Source organism: Cnephaeus nilssonii (assembly GCF_951640355.1).
Source record: "Cnephaeus nilssonii genome assembly, chromosome: X".
NCBI lineage: Eukaryota > Metazoa > Chordata > Mammalia > Chiroptera > Vespertilionidae > Cnephaeus > Cnephaeus nilssonii.
Genome location: NC_137071.1, coordinates 101,743,961 through 101,769,716, shown reverse-complemented (window position 1 = coordinate 101,769,716; position 25,756 = coordinate 101,743,961).

Here is a 25,756-nt window from a genome sequence, read left to right as displayed (position 1 = left end):
GGTACCAGTTATCACGAGGCTTCAACCTCGGCATGAACAGAAAGTTCAGGCAACAGCTGTGGGCAATTGGATTGTGAGAAGAGGGTCCCTCTTGGCCAAAAGGGAAAGAGGGACCTATATAGAATGCTCAGGTGCCTTCCCAGGGGGCCCTCTACACAATGCAAAGGATTAAATCCTTTCATGTCCTTTTTAAATTGCTGCCAGACATTCAAAGAATTAGTTTGTAAGTTTGTTTGGGATAATTGTATATTATGCTGTTGTAATTCTAAAATATCAAGAGATTGTTACCTTTGTCTCCAAGCACCAAAAGGATGATTTTTTATTGATCCCCAAGGGTGCGAGGTACTATTATAGGTAATGGGGAAAATTATAATTCCATTGTAGAATAATATCATGTAAGGATATTCTTTGTTCTAGGCCATGGCAATTCCATTTCAAACTGGCTGTCAATTTCTTTTTGTAAAGACAAGGTCTTAGTTACATTTTCTGCACCTCTCCCAGTGGACTTTTCTTGTTGCTCTCTTTCGAATTCTTTGAGTTGTAGGGTTAGATAATTTATTACCATGGTTTCGGGTTGTTGTTTTTTTTATAAGCATGTAGAGCTATGAACTTCCCTCTCAAGACTGCTTTCACTGTGTTCCATAGATTTTGGATTTTTGTGTTTTCATTGTCATTTGTTGCCATGATACTTTTAATTTCTTCTTTGATCTCTTTGGAAACCCAATCATAGTTTAGTAGCATGCTATTTAGCCTCCAGGTGTTTGATTTTTTTATTGTTTTTATTGTAGCTTATAGTTTTATTCCATTGTGATCTGAGAAGATGCTTGATATGATTTCTATCTTCTTGCATTTGAAGAGACTTTGCCTGTGTCCCAATATGTGGTCTAACTTTGAAAAAGACCCATTTGCACTTGAGAAGAATGTATATTCTTGGCTTTGGGGTGAAAGGTTCTGTAGATGTCAATTAATTCCATCTGATATTTTGAGTCATTAGGATTGCTGTTTCTTTGCTGATTTCTTGTTTAGAGGATTTGTCCAGTTGTATTAGTGGGGTATTAAAGTTCCCCATATGACTGTTTTGCTGCCAATATCTCCCTTGATATCCTCCAGTAGTTTTTTTTATGTATTTAGGGGCTCCTGTAATGGGTGCATATATGTTTACCAGAGTTATATCTTCTTGTTGAATTGCTGCCTTTAGTATTATTAAGTTGCCTTCTTTATGTCTTGTTATGGCCTTCATTTTGAGGTCTAATTTGTCTGATATAAATATTGCTACCCCAGGTTTTTGTTGTTTTTTTTTTTTCATTTGCATTGGCCTGAAAAAACTTTTTCCATCCCTTCACCATCAGTGTGTGTGAGTCCTTTGTTCTGATGTGGGTTTCCTGTAGACAGCACATATATGGGTCATGTTTCCTTATCCATTCAGCTACCCTATGTCTTTTGATTGGGACATTTAATCCATTTACATTTAAAGTTATTATTGATAGGTTCTTGTTTGTTGCCACTTTTTTTCTTTATGCCTGTGTTCCTTCTTCACTTCCTGTTTCTTCTTTTTACAGCAGACCATTAAGCATTTCTTACATTTCTGGTTTGGTGGTAATAAACTCCCTTAGTCCTTTTTTGTCTGTGAAGCTCCTGATTTCACCTTCAATTTTGATTGTTAGCCTTGCTGGTTGCAGTATTCTTGGATTCAGTCCCTTCCTTTGCATGACTTTGTATATTTCATTCCATTCCCTTCTCGCCTGTTGTGTTTCTGTTGAGAAATTAGTTGCTAGTCTGGTGGGGGATCCTTTGTAAGTAACATTTCTGTCTCTCTCTGGCAGCTTTTAAGATTCTTACTTTGTCCTTGGTGTTTGCCAATTTAATTATAATGTGTCTTGGTGTTGGTCTTTTTGGGGTTCATCTTGTTAGAAACTGTGAGCTTCTTAGACTTGTGTGAGTTTTCTCTTCCCTATATCTGGGAAGTTTTCTGTCATTATTTCTTCAAAATGGTTTTCTATTCCTTGCTCAGTTTCCTCTCCTTCTGCCATCCCTATTACGTGGATGTTGTTTTTATTTCATGTTGTCCCAAAGTTCCCTTAGGCTCTCCTACTGTTTTTTTAAGGTGTTTTTTTTTTCCTGGATGCTGCTCTGCTTGGGTATTTTTTCCTACCTTGTCTTCTAGCTCACTGATGTAGTCCTCTGCTTCTTCTAGTTTACTATGGATGATTTCTATTGAGTTCCTTACTGCAGTGATGTCATTTTTCATTTCTTCTTGGTTCTTCATTTCCTCTTGGTTCTTACACATTTCGAATTTGTCTTCCATCCATTTTAGAGACCTTATGACCATTGCTCTGAATTCTTTCTCTGACATATTTCTTGCCCCCATTTCATTTACTTTCTTTTATGGTGATTCCTCCTTTTTTTTTATATGTGGGTTGTTGCTTTGTCTCCCCATGATTGCTTCTCTCTGGATGTCTGCTTATGTAGCTCTTTCTCTCCTGTGTTGAATTAAAGGCACAAAATACAACACAAAAAACACAACACACAGGGCACCAAGCACAAATGTATTCACAATACTAATAACCCCAAATAAATGTGACCACCAGAGAAAAGAGAGTTAGGGGATAAAAATGAATGCAAAAATGATAATGTGAAAAGGAAAAAATGTAAGAGAGGAAATAAAGAGAAGACAAAAGAAGGGGGGAAATATATGTATATGGGGATAAAACTCCAATAAAAGAACACCTAATCCAAAAAATGCAAACAGCAAACACCCAGAGATGAATGCAAACTACAGACAACAACTAATCTAAAATATGTAAACTACAAACTCCCAAACAACAAACAGCCAGATGAATCTGAGGAAGCAGAGCTTATTTCCAGAAGGTAAGTTCAAGAAATTGGATGAATGGGGAAATAGCCACAATTCAGTATAGAGGAGGTGGATAGAGAATGAGTGTATAAGAAGTAAAAAAATAAATACAAAAAAAAAGAAAAAATATGTGTATGAAAGTATATACAAAAGAAAATTATATATATATATATATATATATATATATATATATATATATATATACAAAACCTTTCCCCTTTTTTAATCTATCTATGTATTTGTTTACTATTGGAAAAGGAGAATAGAGAGTAGATAGGCCTGATTTTGTGATTGGAATTATTTAAGCTATTAGTAGGAGAAGAGAAGAAGCTCGGAGGGGAGAAACAGAAGTAAAAAAAAAAAGAGAACAAAAACAAACAATAGAAACCAAACTAATCAACAATCAAACAAACAACAACCGGACAGATTAAAAAAAAAAGAGGCAAAAAAAGGAAGAAAATGAAAATTTGGATAGTGAAGAAATATAAGAGAGAATTGTGTATGGACTTGGAGCAGGGGAGCAGAAATTAGATATATGAGTAAGATCAATTTTTGACAGGGAGTAAAGAGAAAAAATAGAGAAAAACTAAAGCAGGTACAGGGTCTGAGAAAAAGGACAAAAGAGGATAGTGAGGAAGAGAGCATTGGCATAAAGAAAAAATTGAGATAGCGTAAAATAATGCTAAAGGAAAAATAATAATAGAATGTAGAACACTAATCCTAAAATAAAATAAAATAAAATAAAGAAAAAATAAAATAGAACTTAAAAAGGTAAAATGATAGCAATAATAATAATAATTAAGAATAAAAATATAATAAAAAGGTAAAATCAAGTGAGAAAAAATAAATTTCTCAAGTAAAAGATAAAAAATAAAAATGTGAAGTAGTGAACATCATTCACTTTCTCTACTGTTCTGCTTGGCTGGTCTGTTTCCTGTCAGGTAGACAGCACAGTATTGTAGTTCCCGTGCTCCACCCTGCTCTGTGTCATAAGCCAGAACCCTGTTTTCAAGCAGTCAGGAGCTCTTTGTTTCTCAGCCTGCCTTTAGTTGTATTTACACAAGAGTCAATTTCTGATACAACCCCTGCGTGGCATCTTTTCTGTATTGATATCTGGTGCTAAAAGACCCTTCCCCTACCCAGTGTTTAGATTGCTTTCCCTGCAGCACTCAATACTGGGTTGGGGGGATAAACTGATCTAGAGCTGGTTTTCTGCTCATCTCTCCCCACTCTGAAACACAGGTTACACAAAAACAACTTTCCCCTGCAGTCTTGGTGAGTGTTTTTTAATTGGAAGATCTTATGTACTGGACTTAGCAATCAAAAGCAAGGATTTAAAAAGAAAAAGAAAAAGAAAAATATGCCACAGGACGGATGCAGACTCACGTCTTTTTCCCCTGGCACTCCACAGCCAGTATGCTGGTAGAACTTCAGGCTGTCTTTCTGGGCCTAGCCCTGCTATGGGTTAATTTCTATAGTCTCTTTCTGCCAGCGTCCATGTGGACCCCCTTCCACATTTGAGGGCTATACTGACCGCAGTAGCCATGGATTTTGTGTGGCACAGTCTTCCTCTAAGAAATAAGGAAGACTGCTGCACGCCTTTTGCATGCATTTCTCCCTCCAGCATGGATCTCAAATCTCACCTTTCCCTAGGAGATATCTGACCTGTGTTTAATTTGCCAATTCTGGGTGGATATTAGTTGATTCAGCTGTTCATTCTCTCTTCTCTGTGAGAAGGTGCAGGGCTCGTCTGCGTATTCATGCCACTTTGTCTCTTTCTGGACAGACTTTCTAGGAACCCGCAGTCAGAGAGGCTGGAGTCTTGGTGTTCCTGGGTTCAAAGCTGAGGTAGCTTGTCCCTGGGCATTGTGGTTGTAGGGTCCCGGGAGGTATCCGAGGTCCAGGTTGAAGGTAAGGCTGGGCTTCAGATCACTGCCACTCTCCCTTTCAAGATGGCATGATCTCCACAGCAGAGCTGGCTGCTCTGGGAGAGATTTCAGCAGCAGTAGAGGCTGCCCAGCAAGGGAAACCTTTTCCGGCAGTCCTCAACAATTCCATGGAATATAACTATCCCACACTCACAAATACAGACACTCCCCACACATCCACTGCACTCTCCTTTCATTCTTTCACTCACACATTATCTTGCAGCTTGCTTTCCTGTCGGCAGCCATCTTGGATCTCATAAACCTATATTTCTATGAAAATTGAAGCTTTTCTTTTATTTTTGTGGCCCACATAAATTTAAACATTGTTTATTTGGCAAAGGTTAGCCCTTGAGTTTGACATGCTTGGCCTAACACTTCAAAAATAAAACTGAAAATATTTGGGAGGAATTTGTACCTATTTGTCTAGCTTCCAAATCCTTTATACTCATCTTCTTCCTGTCATTCTATTTGTTGAGAGCTGGCAATAAATTCTTGTTATTGTTTTTTTTTTTAAAGAAGAAATAAAGAAATGTTTACAATTGTATTCCTCCCATAGGTCAGAAGGCACTGTCAATCTCTCTCCCAACCCCCACCCCCATTTTCAGCCAGCTTTGGCCAATTACCCTTGTATAACTTTTAATAATCAATTTTAATTAAATTTATTGGGGTGACATTGGTAACTATATATGTTTCAATTGTACAATTTTATGATACATCATCTGTATATTGCCTTGTGTGTTTTCCACCCAAAGTCAAATCTTCATCCCTCACAATTAATCTCACCTTTACCTTTATTTCTCTCTCCCACACCCCTTCCCCTCTCATAATCACCATACTGTTGTCTGTGTCTATGAGTTGTTTTTTTAATTTTATTGTTTAAGGTATTACAAATCGTAGTACATATGTCTCTTTTTTTTCCCCACTGACCTCACCCCAGTCTCCCCTACCCCCGGCACTTGCCCTCGTCCCCCCACCTCCAGTGTCTTGAGCTTGTTGGTTGTGCTTATATGCATGCATACAAGTACTTTGGTTTATCTCTTACCTCCCCCAACCATCCCCTACCTACCTGCTGTAGTTTGACAGACTGTTCGATACTTCTTTGCCTCTGTCTATATTTGTTCAACAGTTTTTAATGTTCTTTATTATCCATAAAAGAGTGAGATCATGTGGTACTTATCTTTCACTGACTGGCTTATTTCACTTAGCATAATGCTCTTCAGATCCATCCATGCTGCTGCAAATGGTAAGAATCCCTCCTTTTTTACAGCAGCGTAGTATTCCATTGGGTAGATGTACCACAGTTTTCTAATCCATTCATCTTCTGATGGGCATTTAGGCCGTTTCCAAATCTTAGCTATTGTAAATTGCGCTGCTATGAACATAGGGGTGCATATATCCTTTCTGATTGGTGTTTTTGTTTTCTTGGGATATATTCCTCAAAGTGGTATTACTGGGTCAAATGGCAGTTCCATTTTTAATTTTTTGAGGAAACTCCATACTGTTCTCCACAGTGGCTGCACCAGTCTGCATTCCCACCAGCAGTGCAGGAGAGTTCCTTTTTGTTCGCATCCTCTTGAGCACTTGTCATTTGCTGATTTGTTGATGATAGCTGTTCTGACAGGTGTGAGATAGTACCGCATTGTTGTTTTGATTTGCATCTCTCTGATGATTAGTGACTTTGAGCATGTTTTCATATGTCTCTTGGCCTTCTGTATGTCCATGTTTGAAAAGTGTCCATTTAAGTCCTTTGTCCATTTTGTGACTGGATTATTTGTATTCCTTTTGTTAAGTTGTATGAGTTCCTTGTAAACATTGGAGATTAAACCCTTATCGGAGATAACATTGGCAAATATGTTCTTCCATGCAGTGGGCTTTCTTGTTGTTTTGTTGATGGTTTCTTTTGCTGTGCAGAAGCTTTTTATTTTGATGTACTTCCATTTGCTTATCTTCTCATTAGTTGCCATTGCCCTAGGAGCTTTTATCAGTAAATTTCTGCTATTTTGTTGCCTATGGCTTCTTCTAAGATTTTTATGGTTTCCCATCTTACGTTTAAGTACTTTATCCATTTGAGTTTATTTTTGTGTACGGTGTAAGTTGGTGGTCTAGTTTCATTTTTTTTGCAAATATCTGTCCAGTTTTCCCAACACCATTTATTGAAGAGACTGTCTTTTCTCCATTGTATGCTCTTTCCTCCTTTGTCAAATATTAATTGAGCATACTGGCTTGTGTCGATCTCTGGGTTCTCTGTCCTGTTCCACTGGTCTATATGTCTGTTCTTGTGCCAGTACCAGGAAGTTTTGAGGACGGTGGCTTTGTAGTATAGCTTGATATCTGGTATTGTGATCCCTCCAACATTTTTCTTCTTTCTCAAGATTGCTGCAGCTATTCTAGGTCTTTTTGTATTCCAGATGAATTTTTGGAGAGTTTGTTCTTGGTCTTTGAAATATGCTATTGGTATTTTAATGGGGATTCTGTTGAATTTATAGATTTCTTTGAGTAGTAAGGACATTTTAATGATGTTGATTCTATCAATCCATGAACATGGCATATTCTTCCACTTGTTCATTTCTTCCTCTATCTCTTTTTTTAGCATCCTGAAATTTTCTGAGTATTGGTCCTTCATCTCTTGGTTCGGTTTATTCCTACATATCTTAATTTTTTTGTTGCAATGGTTAATGGGATTGCTGTTTTAATTTCTCTTTCTGTGAGTTCATTATTGGTGTATAAAAAAGCCATAGACTTATGGGTGTTAATTTTTTATCCTGCCACATTGCCGAATTCATTTATTAAGTCTAGCAGTTTTTGATGGTGTCTTTGGGGTTTTCTATGTACAATATCATGTCATCTGCAAATAAGGATAGTTTTACTTCTTATTTTCCAATTTGGAGGCCTTTTATTTCTTCTTCTTGTCTGATCACAATGGCTAGTACTTCCAGTATTATGTCAAAGAGGAGTGGAGAGAGGGGGCATCCCTTTCTTCTTCCAGTTCTTAGGAGAAACGGTTTTAGTTTTTGCCCATTGAGTATGATGTTGGCTGTGGGTTTGTCATATATGGCTTTTATTATGTTGAGGTATGATCCTTCTCTTCCTACCTTGCTCAGAGTTATTATCAAGAAAGGGTGTTGGATTTTGTCAAATGCTTTTTCTGCATCAATGAATATGATTATATGGTTTTTATCTCTCAGTTTGTTTATGTGGTGTATCACATTTATTGATTTGCGAATGTTGTACCATCCTTGCATCCCCAGGATAAATCCTACTTGGTCATATTGTATGATCTTTTAATGTAATGTTAGATTCAATTTTCTAGAATTTTGTTAAGGATTTTGGCGTCTATGTTCATGATGGATATTGGCCTGCTATTCTCTTTCTTTGTATTGTGTTTATATGTTTTTGGGATTAGGGTAATGCTGGCTTCATAGAAAGAGCTTAGAAGTACTTTATTTCTTCTTTGAATGTTTGATAAAACTCCCTTGAGAAGCTGTCTGGTCCACACCTTTTGTTGGAAGTTTTTTTTTTTATTCTGCTTCAATTTCCTCCATTGTTTTCAGCCTATTCAGATTTTTTGATTCCTCCTGGTTGAGTTTTGTAAGGTTGTATTTTTTTAGGAATATGTCCCTTTCTTCTTTGTAAACCAGTTTGTTGGAGTAGAGTTGCTCATAGTATTTTTTATGATTCTTCATTTGTCTGAGGGATCTGTTGTTACTTCACCTCTTTTGTTTCTGATTTTGTGTATTTGGATCTTCTCTCTTTGCTTCTTGGTGAACCTGGCTAGAGGTTCATCAATCTTTTTTATCCTTTCAAAGAACCAGCTCTTGGTTTCATTGATCTTTTGTATTGTGGTGTTTTGTTTTTTTTTGTCTCTATGTCATTTATTTCTGCTCTGATCTTTATTATTTCCTTCCTTCTGATCACACTGCGCTTTTCTTGTTGCTCACTTTCTAGTTCTTTAAGTTACAGAGTTAGATGGTTTACTACCAGTTTTTCTTTCCTTTTTTTTTTCTTTTTTTGAGGTAGGCATGTAAGGCTATAAACTTCCCTCTCAGGACTGCTTTCACTGTGTCCCAAAGATTTTGAATTGTTGTGTTTTCATTATTGTTTGTTTACGGCATGTATTTTATTCTTTGATCTCTTTGGTAACCCACTCATTGTTTAATAGTGTGCTATTCATCCTCCAATTTTTTTTGTGTGTGATTCTTTTTACTGTAATTGCTTTCTAATTTTATGCCATTGTGATCTGAGAAGATGCTTGATATGATTTCAATCTTTTTGAATTTGGAGAGACTTTGTCTGTGTCCCAATATATGGTCTATCTTTGAAAATGTCCCATGTGCACTTGAGAAGAATGTATAGTCTATAGTTTTGGGGTGGAATGTTCTAAGGATGTCAATTAAGTTCATCTGATCTATTGAGTCATTTAAGATTGATGTATCTTTACTAATTTTTAGTCTAGAGGATTTATCCAGTGATGTTAATGGGGCATTAAAGTCTCCTAATATGATTGTGTTGCTGTCAATCTCTCCCTTGATATCTTCCACAAGTTGTTTTATGTATTTGGGTGCTCCTGCATTAGGTGCATAAATGTTTACCAGAGTTATATCCTCTTGTTGTATTGATCCCTTTAGAATTATGAAGTGGCCTTTCTTGTCTCTTATTATGGTCTTCACTTTGAGGTCTATTTTGTCAGATGTAAGTATTGCTACCCCCACTTTATTTTTTCATTTCCATTCGCCTGATAGATATTTTTCCATCCCTTCATTTTCAGTCTGTGTGAGTCCCTTGTTCTGAGGTGGGTCTCCTGTAGACAGCATATATATGGGTCATGTTTTCTTATCCATTCACTCACTTGATGTCTTTTGATAGAAGCATTTAATTCATTTACATTTAATGTTATTATTAATAGGTACTTGTTTGTAGCCATTTCTATACTTTATGCCTGTGTTCCTTCCTCCCTTTGTATTTCTTCTTTTTACAGCATTCCCTGTAGCATATCTTGCATTGCTTGCTTGGTAGTGATAAACTCATTTAGCCTTTGTTTGTCTGCAAAGCTCCTGATTTCCCCTTCAATTTTGATTGATAGTCTTGCTGGATAGAGTATTCTTGGATTCAGTCCTTTGCTTTGCATCACTTTGCATACTTCCTTCCATTCCCTTCTAGCTTAATGTGTTTCTCTTGTGAAATCATTTGATAATCTGATGGGGGATCCTTTGTAGGTAACTCTCTGTCTCTCTCTTGCAGCCTTTAAGACTCTCTTTGTTGCTAACATTTGCCATTGTAATTTTCATGTGTCTTGGTGTGGGTCTTTTGGGATTCATCTTGCTTGGGACTCTCTGTACTTATGTAACTTTTTTCTTCCTCTTATCTGGGAAGTTTTCTCTCATTATTTCTTCAAATTGATTTTCTAATCCTTGCTGCTCTTCTTGTCCTTCTGGCAGCCTTATTATATATATGTTACTTCGTTTTGTGTTGTCCCAAAGCTCCCTTCAGCTCTCCTCCTGCTTTTTAATTTTTTTCTCCAGTTGCTGTTCAGATTGCGCTTGTTTCTCTACCTTATCTTCTAACTCACTAATTCAGTCCTCTGCTTCTTCTAGTCTGCTGTTAAAACCTTCCATGGTGTTTTTTATTATAGCTATATCACTTTTTATTCCTTCCTGATTTTTTCATAGGTTGTTGATTTTCTCATCTATCCGGTGTATGAACTGTATGACCATTACTCTGAATTCTTTTTCTGTCATGTTGCATGCTTCCATTTCACTAATCTTCTTTCTTGGTGACTCCTCATTTTCTTTCCTCTGGGGATTGTGTCGTCTCCCCATTCTGACTATCACCAGAAGGTTCAAATGTCTACTTGCATGGGTCTGGGCCATGTGCAGTGGGAGCTTTGGACCACCCGAGTGTCACTGAAGAGCTCCGACACCAAGACGTGTGGCTGCCATGAGTTGGTGGGAGCCACGCTCGCCCAGGATCAGAGTCACTGGTGTTCAGTGTGGCCTCATGCACGCACCTAATATCAGGGACCCAGCCTGTACCACGCTGAAACAGACCTCTCTTGGCATGTTCCCCTGTGCCTGCACCAAGAATTGAGTATCAGAGTCTCTGTTGCTTGGTGCGGCCTCGCGCTGAGAATCAGGGTCCTCTGTGTGTATGCACCAAGAATTGGAGTCACTTGCTTTTAGTGTGAATGCACTGGAAATCAGGGATCCCAGGCGCACACGATGAGAAACAGAGTCAATTCACTGATACTTAGTGTTGCCTCTCACCTGGAGAATCAGGGTCCTGGTCAGTTTGGTGGACTGGTTGCACAGTAGCACTGTGTTGGCAGGAGGTCCACTCCTTCACTGTGGAAAACAGACTTCCGTGTGCACTAGCCCAGAATCGAAGTCAGGTGTCGCCTGATTGTGTTGTGGGGAACAGATTCCCAGTGTCTGTGTGCTCCCAGGTTCAAATTCCTTCATCTGTGGTGAGGCCTGTGGGAGGGGCAGGTCTAGCAGTTCCTTTGGCACTGCCATGAGCCTGTGGGGAGGGGGATGGACTCTGTGACTCACAGAAATCTGCAACCCAGATGTCTGGATTCTTGGTGTCTGTGGGTCTGCAGCTGTGGTCACAGGTCGCTGTCCCCAGTGGCTGCATGGTCCTGGTTTGCGTCTGAAACCAGACTGGGTGGTGCTGAGGCCAGGATCCTAGTCTCAAGCAGCTCTGTTTTTCAAGATGGCATGGTCTCTGTGCCTGCGCTGGCTGCCCCGGTATGTCCGCAGTGGCGGCAGGGCTCTGCCGTGTAAGACAGCCTAGATTGGCAGCCCCTTGGAAGACCTTCAGGATCTTTCTCTAGCTCATACACACACACACGACACATGTCCACACACTCCTCTATCGCTCCTTCACTCTCTCACACTCTCTCCTCCCTACCTTCCTGCCAGTCATCATCTTCCAACATCCTCTGTGTCTATGAGATTTATTTGTTTGTCTTGTCTATTCATTTGCTACTTTCAATTTTATATTTCACATATAAGTGAAATAAAGAAGTTCAGAACCATATGGTTTAACTTGTATTGATTTTTTTTAACCAGAGGAGCCTGTACCCTCCAGAAGTGGCAGTCTTCTGTTCTGTTACCTGGTTCAAGGTAAGGAGTCTAACCACTTTTGAAGGTTGAACTCTTACATAAGTTTCCTCTTATTCTCTATAGCTGTTCTGACACTTTTATGGAAAGTTATTTCATCCACTGATTTACACAGTGAGTTCATTTTGGGGCTCATTTGCCACATTTTCAGAGTAAATTGCATATTATGCATTCCTGATTTACAAGCTGAGCTTTGTTTCTATTTCTTCCAAGTCTAGAACTTGCTTCTTGGTTAAAAACACCATATTTCCAAATTAGTAGACGACTAGATGTGCCATATGCTGCTCTAAAAATTTAGGGAGGAAATATCTCACAACCACTGCTAGGGCTACTTCATCTGTAGGCAGCTCATTTTTAGGTAGGCAGCCTTACTTAATTCATGCATAAATGATTCTAGCATCTAAGCAGTCCATATAATTTGGCTATTAAGATGGTCAGAAACATTGAGCAATCATTTGTAGTCTTTTTTTTCTTATCACACATATATGGCATAAAGTTTAAAGTTAAAAGATATTTTGCAATTCCATATACTTCATTTCATTTTGTTATATCACCAAGAGCCATTCATAAGTGAATCTTCATATTCCTATGGCTTAGCCTCCAGTCTTAGCACAGATCCTTCCTTAGTACTTTAACTATTAAAGAAAGACCCTGGTTGGTGTAGATCACTTGGTTGGAGCATCATCCTATACACTGAAATGTCCCGGGTTCAATCCCTGGTCAGCATGCATATAGAAGGCACCTGATGGATGTTTCTCTCTCACATCAATGTTCCTCTCCTGGATTAGTGCCCTCTGGTGTGTTTCACTAGATTTGTCAATCATTCCCCCAAGCATTTAAATCCTAATAGACTGGAGTACTTTGAAAGGTGCATATGCATGCAGCCTTGAATAAAATATATCCAATTCACAACATTAATGACAAAGGGAGACAAAATGGAATTATTCCTTTTGCTTTCAAACCAGAAAAAATAATTATTTTCCTGAACAACTGTGCTCAACTCCTTGAAATGAAGAATGCTGATAACACTAGGACCAGAATTGTGTCTGCTGCTCATGGAGTAGGTGCCCCCCAACCCCGCCTGGGAGCTGGTTGACCAATATCAAAGAAAGAACAGGGTGTATGTGCAGAGTGGGCTCTACCAATGGCCACTTGGGCCCAATGCAAGCTGCTCCTTCCCTCCTGGCTTCCATTTCCTTATTTGTATAAGGAAAAGGTTGGATTCCTCGTAATAACTGGATTTTTATAAGGAGGTGAGAGATAAAAGACTGTAGAGAACAGTGATAGAAAAGCATGGGCTAGGTAGCCAGGTTGCCTGGATTCAAATACTGGCTCTTTAATTTACTAGTTGAGTCACTTTGGGCAAATTACTTTAACACCCTGTGTATTAGTTTCCTCATCCACAGAAACTGGGTAATAATATTGCCTACATCACAGCATTGTTATAAGAATGAAATGGGCCTGGTTCCCCTCTGTCTTGGCCTCTGCTCCAGCCTCTCTGTCCCTCTATTCTAACTCCCTATGGGACTTAACTCTATAAAGTGGATGTGGACATGAATAACACGCAGAACACAATTTAAGTGTTGTTTCTTTTTTATTGAAAGTTTCAGTTCTGAGGAGGAACCAGTTCTGAAGGAGTTAAATGTAGTGGTAGGAGAGAGAGAACTACATAACCAGACATCCTGAGAAGAGAGGCCATGGGGAGACAAAGAAACAGCCTGCATATGAAAGAAAAGCAGGCATCACCAGAAAAGGAAGCAAACGAAATAGAGGCAAGCAACCTATCAGAGAAAGAAATCAGAGAAATAGTCATAAGATGGCTGAAAACAATGGAAGACAAATTCGACAATATGAGAAAGAACCAAGAGGAAATGAAGAAGAACCAAGAAGAAATAAAAAATGACATTGCTGCTGTAAAGAACTCAATAGAAAGCATCAAGAGTAGACTAGAAGAAGCAGAAGACCACATCAGTGAGCTAGAAGACAAGATGGAAAAAAATACCAAAGTAGAGCAGCTTCTGGAAAAAAAAAAATTAAGAAGCAGGAGGAGAGCCTAAGGGAATTTTGGGACAACAAAAAACAAAACAACATCCACATAATAGGGGTCCCAGAAGGAAAGGAAACTGAGCAAGAAATAGAAAACCTGTTTGAAAAAATAATGACAGAAAACTTCCCTGATATAGGGAAGAAAAAACCCACACAAATCCAAGAAGCTCACAGAGTCCCAAGCAAAATGAACCTCAAAAGACCGACCCTAAGGCACATAATAATTAAATTGGCAAACACCAAGGACAAAGTAAGAATCTTAAAAGCGGCCAGAGAGAGACAGAAAGATATATACAAAGAAGCCCCCATCAGACTAGCAAATGATTTCTCAAAAGAAACTCATCAGGCCAGAAGGGAATGGAATGAAATATACAAAGTCATGCAAAGGAAGGGTCTGAATCCAAGAATACTGTACCCAACAAAGCTATCAATCAAAATTGAAGGTGAAATCAGGAGCTTCACAGACAAAAAAGGACTAAGGGAATTTATCACCACCTTACCAGCAATGCAAGAAATGCTAAAGGGTGTGTTGTAAAAAAAAAAAATGAAATAAGAAGCGAAGAAGGAACACAGGGGTAAAGAATAAAAATGGCGACAAATAAGTACCTATCAATAATAACTTTAAATGTAAATGGATTAAATGTCCCAAACAAAAGACATAGGGTAACGGATTGGATAAGAAAACAGCACTCATAAATCTGCTGTCTATAAGAAACCCACCTCAGAAAAAAAGACGCACACAGACTAAGGGTGAAGGGATGGAAAAAGGTTTTTCAGGTGAATGGAAATGAAAAAAAAGCTGGGTTAGTAGTACTTATATCTGACAAATTAGATCTAAAAGTGAAGGACATAAGAAGAGATAAGGAAGGCCACTTCATAATACGAAAGGGAATAATCCAACTCTGGTAAACATATATGCATCCAATACAGGAGCACCCAAATACATAAAAAAAAAAACTCCTGAAGGATATCAAGGGATTAACAGCAATACAATCATAGTAAGAGACTTTAGTACCCCACTATTACCATTGGACAAATCCTTTAAACAAAAAATCAGCAAAGAAACATGATTCCTAAATTACTCACTAGACCATATGGAATTAATTGACATCTTCAGGAGATTTCACCCCAAAGCCACACAATATATATTCTTCTCAAGTGCACATGGCTCATTTTCAAAGATAGACCATATGTTGGGACATAGGTAAAGTCTGTTCAAATTCAAGAAGATAGAAATCATATCAAGCATCTTCTCAGATCACAGTGGCATAAAACTGGAAGTCAACTACAATAAAAACAATCCAAAAAAATCAAACACATGGAGACTAAACAGCATGCTATTAAACAATGACTGGGTTACCAGAGAGATCAAGGAAGAATTAAAAAAACATCATTGCAAAAATGACAATGAAAACACAACAATCCAATATCTATGGGACACAGTGAAAGCAGTCTTGAGAGGGAAGTTCATAGCTCTAGAAGCCTACTGCAAAAAAACAAGAAACAATGGTAATAAATTACCTAACCCTACAACTCAAAGAGTTAGAAAAATAGCAACAAGAAAAGCCCAGTGTAAGCAGAAGGAAGTAAATAATAAAGATCAGAGCTGAGATAAACGATATAGAGACCAAAAAACAATACAAAAGATAAAACCAAGAGTTGGTTCTTTGAAAGGATAAACAAGATTGATGAACCTCTAGCCAGGCTCAACAAGAAACAAAGAGAGAGTACCCAAAGAAACAAAATAAAAAATGAAAGAGGTGAAATAACAACAGACCCCACCAAAATACAAAGGATTATTAAAAAAATACTACAAACAACTCTATTCCAAGAAACTGGACAACCTGGAGGAAATGGACATATTCCTAGAAAAATATAACCTTCCAAAACTCAATCAGGAAGAATATAAACAGCTCAATAGGCCAGTAATCTATGGCAGAAATTGAAGCAGTCATCAAAATGCTTCCAGCAAACAAAAGCCAGGACCAGACAGCTTCACAGGAGAGTTTTACCAAATATTCAAGGAAGAACTAAAACCTATCCTCCTCAGACTATTCCAAAAAATTCAAGAGGAAGGAACACTTCCAAGCTCCTTTTATGAAGCCAGCATCACCCTAATACCAAAACCAGATAAAGACAACACAATGAAAGAGAATTACAGGCCAATATCCTCCATGAACATAGATGCGAAAATCCTCAACAAAGTTCTAGCAAACCAGCTCCAGCAGTACATCAAAAGATCATACACTATGACCAAGTAGGATTTATCCCAGGAATGCAAGGATGGTACAATATCCGCAAATCAATAAATGTGATACAGCACATAAACAAATTGAGAGATAAAAATCACATAGTCATAAAAATTGATGCAGAAATAGCATTTGACAAAATCCAACACCCTTTCTGGATAAAAAGTCTCAACACGGTGGGAGTAGAAGGATCATACATACCTGAACATAATAAAAGCTATATATGATAAACCCACAGCAAACATCATACTCAATGGGCAAAAACTAAAACATTTCCCCTAAGAACAGAAACAAGACAGAGATGCCTACTCTCAACACTCCTGTTTGACATAGTACTGGAAGTATTAGCCATTGCAATTAGACAAGAAGAAGAAATAAAAGGCATCCAAATTGGAAAAGAGGAAGTCAAGTTGTCCTTATTTGCAGATGACATGATATTGTACATAAAAACCCGAAATACTCCATCAAAAAACTAATAGACTTAATAAATGAATTTGGCAATGTAGCAGGATACAAAATTAATGCCAAGAAATCTATGGCCTTTCTATACACCAATAGTGAACTTACAGAAAGAGAGACTAAAAAAGCAATACCATTTACCATCTCACCAAAAAAATTAAGATATCTAGGAATAAACTTAACTAAGGAGGTAAAAGACCTATATGTGGAAAACTACAGGACACGGAAAAAAGAGCCGAGACTGGTTTGGCTGAAAAAAGAGATAGAGGAAGACGTAAACAGATGGAAGAACATACCATGTTCATGGATTGGTAGAATCAACATCATTAAAATGTCCATACTACCCAACGCAATCTATAGATTCAATGCACTCCCCATTAAATTACCAATGGCATATTTCACAGACCTAGAAAGAACTCTCCAAAAATTCATCTGGAATAAAAAAAGACCCTGAATAGCCACAGAAATCCTGAGAAAGAAGAATAAAATAGGAAGGATCTCAATACCAGTTTTCAAGCTGTATTACAAAGCAACTGTTCTCAAAACAGCCTGGTACTGTTACTAGAACAGACATATAGATCAATGGAATAGGTTAGAGAATCCAGATATTGATTCAAACCACTATGCTCAATTAATATTTGACAAAGGAGGCATGAATATACAATGGATTCAAGACAGTCTCTTCAATAAATGTTGTAGGGAAAATTGGACAGATACATGCAAAAAATGAAGCTAGATCACCAACTTACACCATACACAAAAGTAAACTCAAAATGGATACAGGACTTAAACATAAGACGGGAAACCATAAAATATAATAGAAGAATCCACAGGCAGCAAAATTTCAGACATATGCCGAAAGAACTTCTTCACTGATACTGCCCCTAAAGCAATGGAAGCTAAAGAGAAAATAAAAAAATGGGACTACATCAAAATAAAAAGCTTTTTTACAACAAAAGAAACCATCAACAAAACAACAAGAAAGCCCACTCTATGGGAGAACATATTTGCAAATGTTATCACTGATAAAGGTTTAATCTCCAACATCTACAGGGAACTTATACAACTTAATAAAAGGAAGATAAATGATCCGATAAAAAAATGGACAACTGACCTAAATAGAATCTTTTCGAAAGAAGACAGAAGGAAGGCAAGAGACACATGAAAACATGATCAAAGTCACTAATTATCCAAGAGATGCAAATCAAAAAGACAATGCGGTACCATCTCACACCTGTCAGAATGGCTATCATTAACAAATCAACAAATGACAAGTGTTGGTGAGGATGCGGAGAAAAGGAACACTCGTGCACTGCTGGTGGGAATGCAGACTGGTGCAGCCACTGTGGAGAACAGTGTGGCGTTTCCTCAAAAAACTGAAAATGGAACTCCCATTTGACCCAGTAACCCCAGTCCTAGGAATATATCCTAAGAAACTAGCAACACCAATAAGAAAGGATATATGCCCCCCTATGTTCATAGCAGCACAATTTACAATAGCTAAGATCTATAAACAGCCTTGGTGCCCGTCAGCAGATGGCTGGATTAGAAAACTTTGGTACATCTACACAATGGAATACTATGCTGCCATAAAAAGGAATTCTTTCCATTTGCAGGAACCTGGATGGAATTGGAGAACATTATGCTAAGTGAAATAAGCCAGTCAAGGAAAGAAAAATACCACATGATCTCACTCATTTAGGGATAATAAAGAACATTATAAACCAATGAACAAAAACAGTAAAGCATCAAACAGACTGTCAAATTACAGCAGGAAGGTTAGGGAGAGGTGGGGGAGATAAGAGATCAACTGAAGGACTTATATGCATGCATATAAGCATAACCAATGGACGCAAAATGCTGGGGGGTGAGGGCATGTATGGGAGTGGGTTGGGAGGGCAATGGTAAGATATTTACATATATAATCTACATTAATAAAAGAGAAACATGCAAATTGACCATCACTCTGCTATGCCCACCAGCCAATCAGAGCAAGTATGCAAATTAACCCAACAAAGATGGCAGTTAATTTGGAGTGAAGACTGAAGACAGCATAGAAGGAAGAGGCAGGGAAAGCAGGGCGGCGGCAGGCTTTGCTCCCTTCTCTGCTTTGCTCAGGCCGCAGGAAGTCCTATTCTTGCAGGAATAGGCCCAAGGAAGCCTTATTCTTGCAGGAATCTTCCTGCAATCGGCCTCTAGTATCTTAATAAAAAATTAAAACAAAAAGAAAGTAGAGATATAACCTCAAATCAAAAAAAAAGAAAAGAAATGAACTCCTACATGGAAAGAGTTTAGCACAGTACCTGGTACACGGTAGATGCTCAATAAATTGTAACTATTATTTTTAGCCATGGTCTGAAAGCTAACAGAGGTCCATAATTTCTGATTAAGGTGATGTCTGGTCCTAAAGTCCCAGAAATTTCAAAATATCAGTTTCCTCATTGCCCCTCAGTGATCTCAATACTAGATCACTATCCTCTTCACCTAGCTGAGCTATTGGTGAATGGAATGCACCCCTGTTGCCCTCAACATACACATCACACATACCCTAGAGTGCCCATCCCTTCACAATGCTTTACGCAAAGCACAAAGTATATCCACAGACACGTAGCACATGCAGGCCCACAATATCACATTTCCATGCATCATTCAAAATACAATTTCACATATACTTTCTCGATCTAGATTGTTCCAGTAATTAAATGCAATAATATTTACAACATGCAGTTTTAGGATAGTGGCTCAGCCCCCAAAGGCCACTTCCTCCACAGAACTATGTGCCTTGCCTCTCTTAATGGAAGCGATGTGCTCTGGCTGGCCTTGCATGGCCCCTATCCAGCTGGTTGCCAAGCAAATGAGAATGTCTCTTATATGCATGCATACAAGTCATTCGGTTGAGAATGTCTCACATTAACTGACTGAGAGAAACCTTCATTAACTGAAGTACAAAGCTCTTCTCTTTACAACTCTGTATGACTGCCACATGACAGAAAGAGTCCCTTCCTGGATCCCAATCACTGCAATAGTTGCTGCTTCAGAGGTCAATGCAAAATTACAACATGAAGTGTGAGTGAATTATTGTCCCTTGCCTGAGCCTCTTTGTTGCTTCTGTGGCCTATGTAAACCAAGTTGTTCTAACAAACATATTATTTTATTCCATAGTTTGAGGTACAGATACTAATTGTTGGGTCAGTAAAACATAGCATAGCTGGGTCTCTAACTTATTTGGATATCTTAAATTCTCCTCAACACTAGTTCAGGTCTCAGGCCAGTCAATGAGAACAGTGGGAAACAGAAAGAAGACTGCATTTGATGGAAATTCAATTTAAGAAAATGAGTATCCCTTCTTCCAGCTATTACTTTACACAATCCCTTCAGGGTCAATGAACCTCTATGGGGCACCCGCTAGTGTCAAATTTTCTTTTACTGTTTAAAAACTCTTCCTCCCAATGCCTTGTCAGTTGATGTACTAGAGCAATAATACACATATTAATGTGCTGCAGAAAAAGTACCAGCCATCACTAGACCGCAATCCTGCTGTGAGAACTTATTCAAGACACTTCTCCACTTCTTTCTGGGTAGCAGGTTTTCCATTGTCTGTTAAAGCTTATAGGCCTGTTTTTTTAACTTCCTCTTTGGTGAGTTGTCTGAAATTATCATTTGAGGTGTACCCACTTATTTCTAAAATTATAAGAGGTTATGTCCTGGATTTTAAAAGTACACCTGACCTAGGTGTTCCCCCTATACTTGTAATAATTTCCTAAAATCAATAGGATTCACTGATTGGGGCATTGAATAAGGGATTGTGGCTTAAAAGCCCTTAGCACTTATAACTAGAAAGCCACTCTGAAGAAAACAGATATTAATTCCTACAATTGAAGACATCTGAAGGTTGAAACCAGGACTAAAGAGCCCAGAGATACCACATTGGGGTGGAAGGGGACTAGCCTGTGGTTAGGGAACAGGCTTCTGGTTCTGCTTTGCCACCCATATGCTGGGTGAGCCATTCATATGCCTTCTAAGGACTGAAGGACCATTGTTTTTCCATTTTTAAAGACAGTTGGACTAGATAGTCTTGAAGGTCTCTCCTGGGTTTTGATATTTGTTCTTTCCTCCTTAAAACTTTTGCATATAATATAACCTATTTAAGAGTTACACATGATGTCCCCAATCATGGTCCAGTGTTTGGTTGCCAAGTGAAACAAGAAAACAGATATGTATGACCATCCTTACTGCCCTCACCAGTCACCAAGTGTGTATCCTTTCTGCTGACAGTGTCACCAGTCACCGTTGTGTCTGTACAACACCATATTTATACTATTGCTTGACTTGAATAAGAGCACCACTGACTATCTGACAGACAAAATGGCAATGGATCCTTTATGACTGCATTGTGTGCTCCCACTGTAAAGGAAACTGTTTATCTGATCATAAATGTGGAGGGGCTGTGTAAAATATAAATTATAGTAGAAATAAGAGCTGTTATTAAAATCCTATATAATAAAAGGCTAATATGCAAATTGACTGAATGGAGGAACGACCAGTCACTATGATACTGTCCTGACCACTAGGGGGCCAATGCTCAATGCAGGAGTTGACTCCTGGTGGTCAGTGTGGTCTCAAAGGGGCAGCCAGAAGCCGGGCTCAGGGCTGGCGAGAGCAGCTGCGGTGACAGGAGCCTTTCCTGCCTCCACAGTAGCGCTAAGAATGTCCAACTGCTGGCTTAGGCCCACTTCCTGCATGGAGTGGGCCTAAGCCGGCAGTTGGACATCCCCTGTGGGCTCCCGGACTGCAAGAGGGTGCAGACTGGGCTGAGGGACCCTCCCCCCCGCCCCAGTGCACAGATTCTGTGCACCGGGCCTCTAGTAGTAAAATATTTATCCAAATGGCACTACTGATGTAACACTGTGGTTAGTTCTTTCCATTTTTGTAGAAATAAGTATTTTATCTTAGTATCCACCCATCCACAGGAATATTACCCTGCTTGTTTTCTTTATAAACTACTCCCTACTTCAGTGAAGGAAAAAAGAATAGTCATATCGACTTTTTGTTCCTGGGACACTTAATTCAGTCAAGGTTTTAGACCTTCTTTAATAAGAAAATGCCAGCTTTTCTGGTGTGTACTCTGGTTATCAAACACTTTGCTAAAGTGATTAAAATGAGCACATGCATTTTTAAAAGAAAGAAAAAGGTACTGGGTGGAGGGGGCAAAGGTGAGGGAAATGGGGGACATCTGTAATACTATCAACAATAAATATAAATAAAAATAAGTAAAAGAAAGAAAGAAAGAAAGAAGAAAGAAAGAAAGAAAGAAAGAAAGAAAGAAAGAAAGAAAGAAAGAAAGAAAGAAAGAAAGAAAGAGAAAGAAAGAAAGAAAGAAAGAAAGAAAGAAAGAAAGAAAGAAAGAAAGAAAGAAAGAAAGAAAGAAAGAAAGAAGAAAGAAAGAAAGAAAGAAAGAAAGAAAGAAAGAAAGAAAGAAAGAAAGAAAGAAAGAAAGAGAAATAAAAAGAATTGGATTTCTATGCTTAAGCATAGGTTGGATTAACTTGATCTTGACTAAATAAAGGATACTCTGAACAACTGTAAAGTTATTCCAACTCCGAACATTGCTTTCTGGAATGCTGCAGCACAAAATGTCACTGTCATTTCATAAGCACAGGTATATTTTAGTGCATAAATAATGTACCTTTTAGAGGCTCTTAAAGCATTCACAAATGCATATATATTTATTTACAACTGCTTTTGCTAAACCACAATAGTAAAGACTTGGTTGACTTGTAAGCACTTGCATTTTACTATTTGAATAGGGATAATTATGACTGCAGAGCAACTTATTTACATAACCAAGAGGTGGCAGTATTACATCCATTATGTATTCTCTGTACCATGTATCATTTAACAATAAAAAAGTAATGTGTAAATAAAAATATGTAACAAATATTTTTGTCCTTATTTCTAAATGGTTACATTAGTGGTAACCAGTAAAAAGCATACATTAAATAAAGTGTGATGTTTCCTTTTAATTAATAATCATCACCCCCCCAAAAAAAATATCAAAGTTAGAAGCCACATTTTAATACCACTAGTGAATGTATAGCAACTCTGGGAATCCATACACATCCCCTTCACTAATCACTTGTTTTCTGGTAAAACATTCACATCCTTCCCAAATATAGTGAAAATTAATTTAAAATTACTTTGAGACTCCTCAATGTAAGAGCCTCTGTTTCTATGTAAAAAGCAATTTAGAAAAAATAAATAAATCAAAGAGTTGAATACAGATAAATAGCATCTTACAAACTGATTGTTACTACTGAAAAATAACCACTTAAAATCAAACCCTTCTGGTTATCCCCAAGATTGTTTTGAGCATCTGCTAAGTCATGACCTGTGACTTGTGTTATTGTCCAATTATTTTTCACACAAATTACCTGAATTGGTTCAGTTTTATTTTTGATTTTTTATTTCTAACCAGTCTAGGCATCAAAACCTAATAACAGCAGAAGCAAAATTATTAAAAAATTGGAATCTGTTGGGTCACAAATTTCCTATAAAACTATTCTTGGTAAAAATCAATACCATAAATATGTACATCTGAGCAGTCATAAGTGAGTATTTGGAATACGAGTTTTTAGAATAATAGTTTAAGTAACAATTTAAGCACTTTCTGACACTCTAGGAAAATGCTATTTTAAACCATGAGCTATGTTATACAAGTTTTCTAAAAACCCACCATCCATGGAACTAAGCCATTTAAGCATTTGGAAATATATTCTATATTATTTAGATACTTAGGCTACTGATTAGAATTAGCACATAGAATGTCTGAAGCATTTGTTATACAGGTTCTAAAAGTTATTTAAAAACAATTAAAGGACATTTAGAGCATTGATATCTGACACATACCTAAACATTACCAGATTTCAATTTCTAAAAATATATTCTATAAAAGTCATGAGGTTGGAAGTTCCGATTATGCACATTTGAATATTTTATACTAGAGGCCCAGTGCACAAAATTCCTGCATGGGTAGGATCCCTAGGCTGGGCTGGCAATCAGGGTCAATTGGGGCCTTCCTTCCCCTGGCTGCCAGCTGCCGGCAAGGGCCTTCCTTCATTCTGCACTGCCCCCTGGTGGTCAGTGCACTTCATAGCAAGTGGTCAAAATCCCAGTTGGTCAAACTCCTGAGGGGACAATTTGCATATTAGCTTTTTATTATATAGGATAAGGCCTTTTTATTAATTTTTTTCATATATTGCACAAACAGCAAACACTTCATATGTCTACACTGAGTACCTAGTTTGGGGGAAATTGATCTATGAACAGCATTCAAAACTCTTACATATGAAGATTATGTAATAAGATGATACAGAAGAATTATGCTGTGCCAATGGTCACATGAGATCAAGTACTCCTTTCCAATAACTTCAAAGTGGGCAAGGGTTTTAATTCATAAAAAGAGCTAGGGGATTAATTTAATTATTATAATCTCCCCTAAGAAATCTTCCAGTTTCATCACTTTGTGGAATTATTTCTAATCTCAATTTCATTCTTAATCAAATTTGATGCATTATGTTGTCCTTTCCTACAACATAAAATTAAAAATGTATTTCAATATTTTAATTGAATTTAAATTATTTTCTTATGTATAAACTAGAGGTCTGATGCACGAAATTCATGCAAGGGGCTGGGCCCTCGCAGCCCTGGCTTCATCTGGAAGGTCATCTGGATGGTCATCCAGAAGGTCATCCAGATGGTCGTTCTGCTGTTTGGTCTAATTAGCATATTAACTCTTTATTATATAGGACTAGAGGCCCGGTGCATGAAATACATGCATGGGGGTGGGGATGGGGTGTCCCTCAGCCCAGCCTGCACAGTCTCCAATCTGGGACCCCTTAAGGGATGCCTGAATGCCTGGGATCGGGCCCAGATGGGCAGTCAGACATACCTCTCACAATTCAGGACTGCTGGCTCCCAACCTCTCGCCTGCCTGCCTGCCTGATTGCCCCTAACTGCTTCTGCCTGCCAGCCTGATCATCCCCTAACCACTCCCCTGCCAGCCTGATCAATGCCTAACTGCTCTTCTGCAGGCCCGATTGCCCCCAACTGTCCCCCCTGCAGGCCTGGTCCCACTCAACTGCCCTCCCCTGCAGGCATGGTCCCCCTCAACTGTCCTCCCCTGAAGGCCTGGTCACCCCCATCTGCCCTCCTCTGGCAGCCCGGTCACCCATAACTGCCCTTCCCTGCCCCCAACTGCCCTCCATTGCAGGCCTAGTCCCTCCCAACTGCTATCCCCTGCTGGACTGTTCACCTACAACTGCCCTCCTCTGCCAGCCTGGTCACTCCTAACTGCCCTCCCTTACAGGCCTGGTGCCCCACAACTGCCCGCTCTTGCAGGCCTGATCCCTCCCAACTGCCCTCCCCTGCAGGCCTGATCGCCCACAACTGCCTTCCCCTGCTGGCCATCTTGTGGTGGCCATATTGTGTCCACATAGGGGTGACCATCTTTGACCACATGGGGGCGGCCATTTTGTGTGTTAGAGTGATGGTCAATTTGCATATTACCCTTTTATTAGATAGGATTATGTAGTTGTGTCATGATATCTTATGTTTCATCAGTTCCTCACCTTCCTCTTTATACAGATATTCCTGTAACACAGTCAGATTCCTGCCTCCCATACTTCTATATTTTTAATGTTTTTATTGATTTTAGAGATAGAGAAAGGGAAAAGGATAGAGAGATGGAAACATCAATGAGAGAGAGAAATCAATTGGGTGCATTTCCTACTTGGAATCGAGTCTGCAACCTGGGCATGTGCCCTGACCAGGGATCAAGCTTGAGACCTCTTGGTTCATGGGTTGATGTTCAACCACTGAGCCACACCAGCCGAGCCCATACTTTCATTTCCCCTCCTTGTTAAGAGATTTCTTATTCCAGGGAAAGATGTGGGTTGTCAAGAAGAGAGGGAAGCAACAAAAATATCAATATTTATTTGTTTATTTATACAGGTATTTTGCTATGTGCTTTACAGTGATTATCCTATGTAATTATTGCAACAACCATTTCAGGTAGACTGTTAGTATCCCTACTTAAAAATGAGG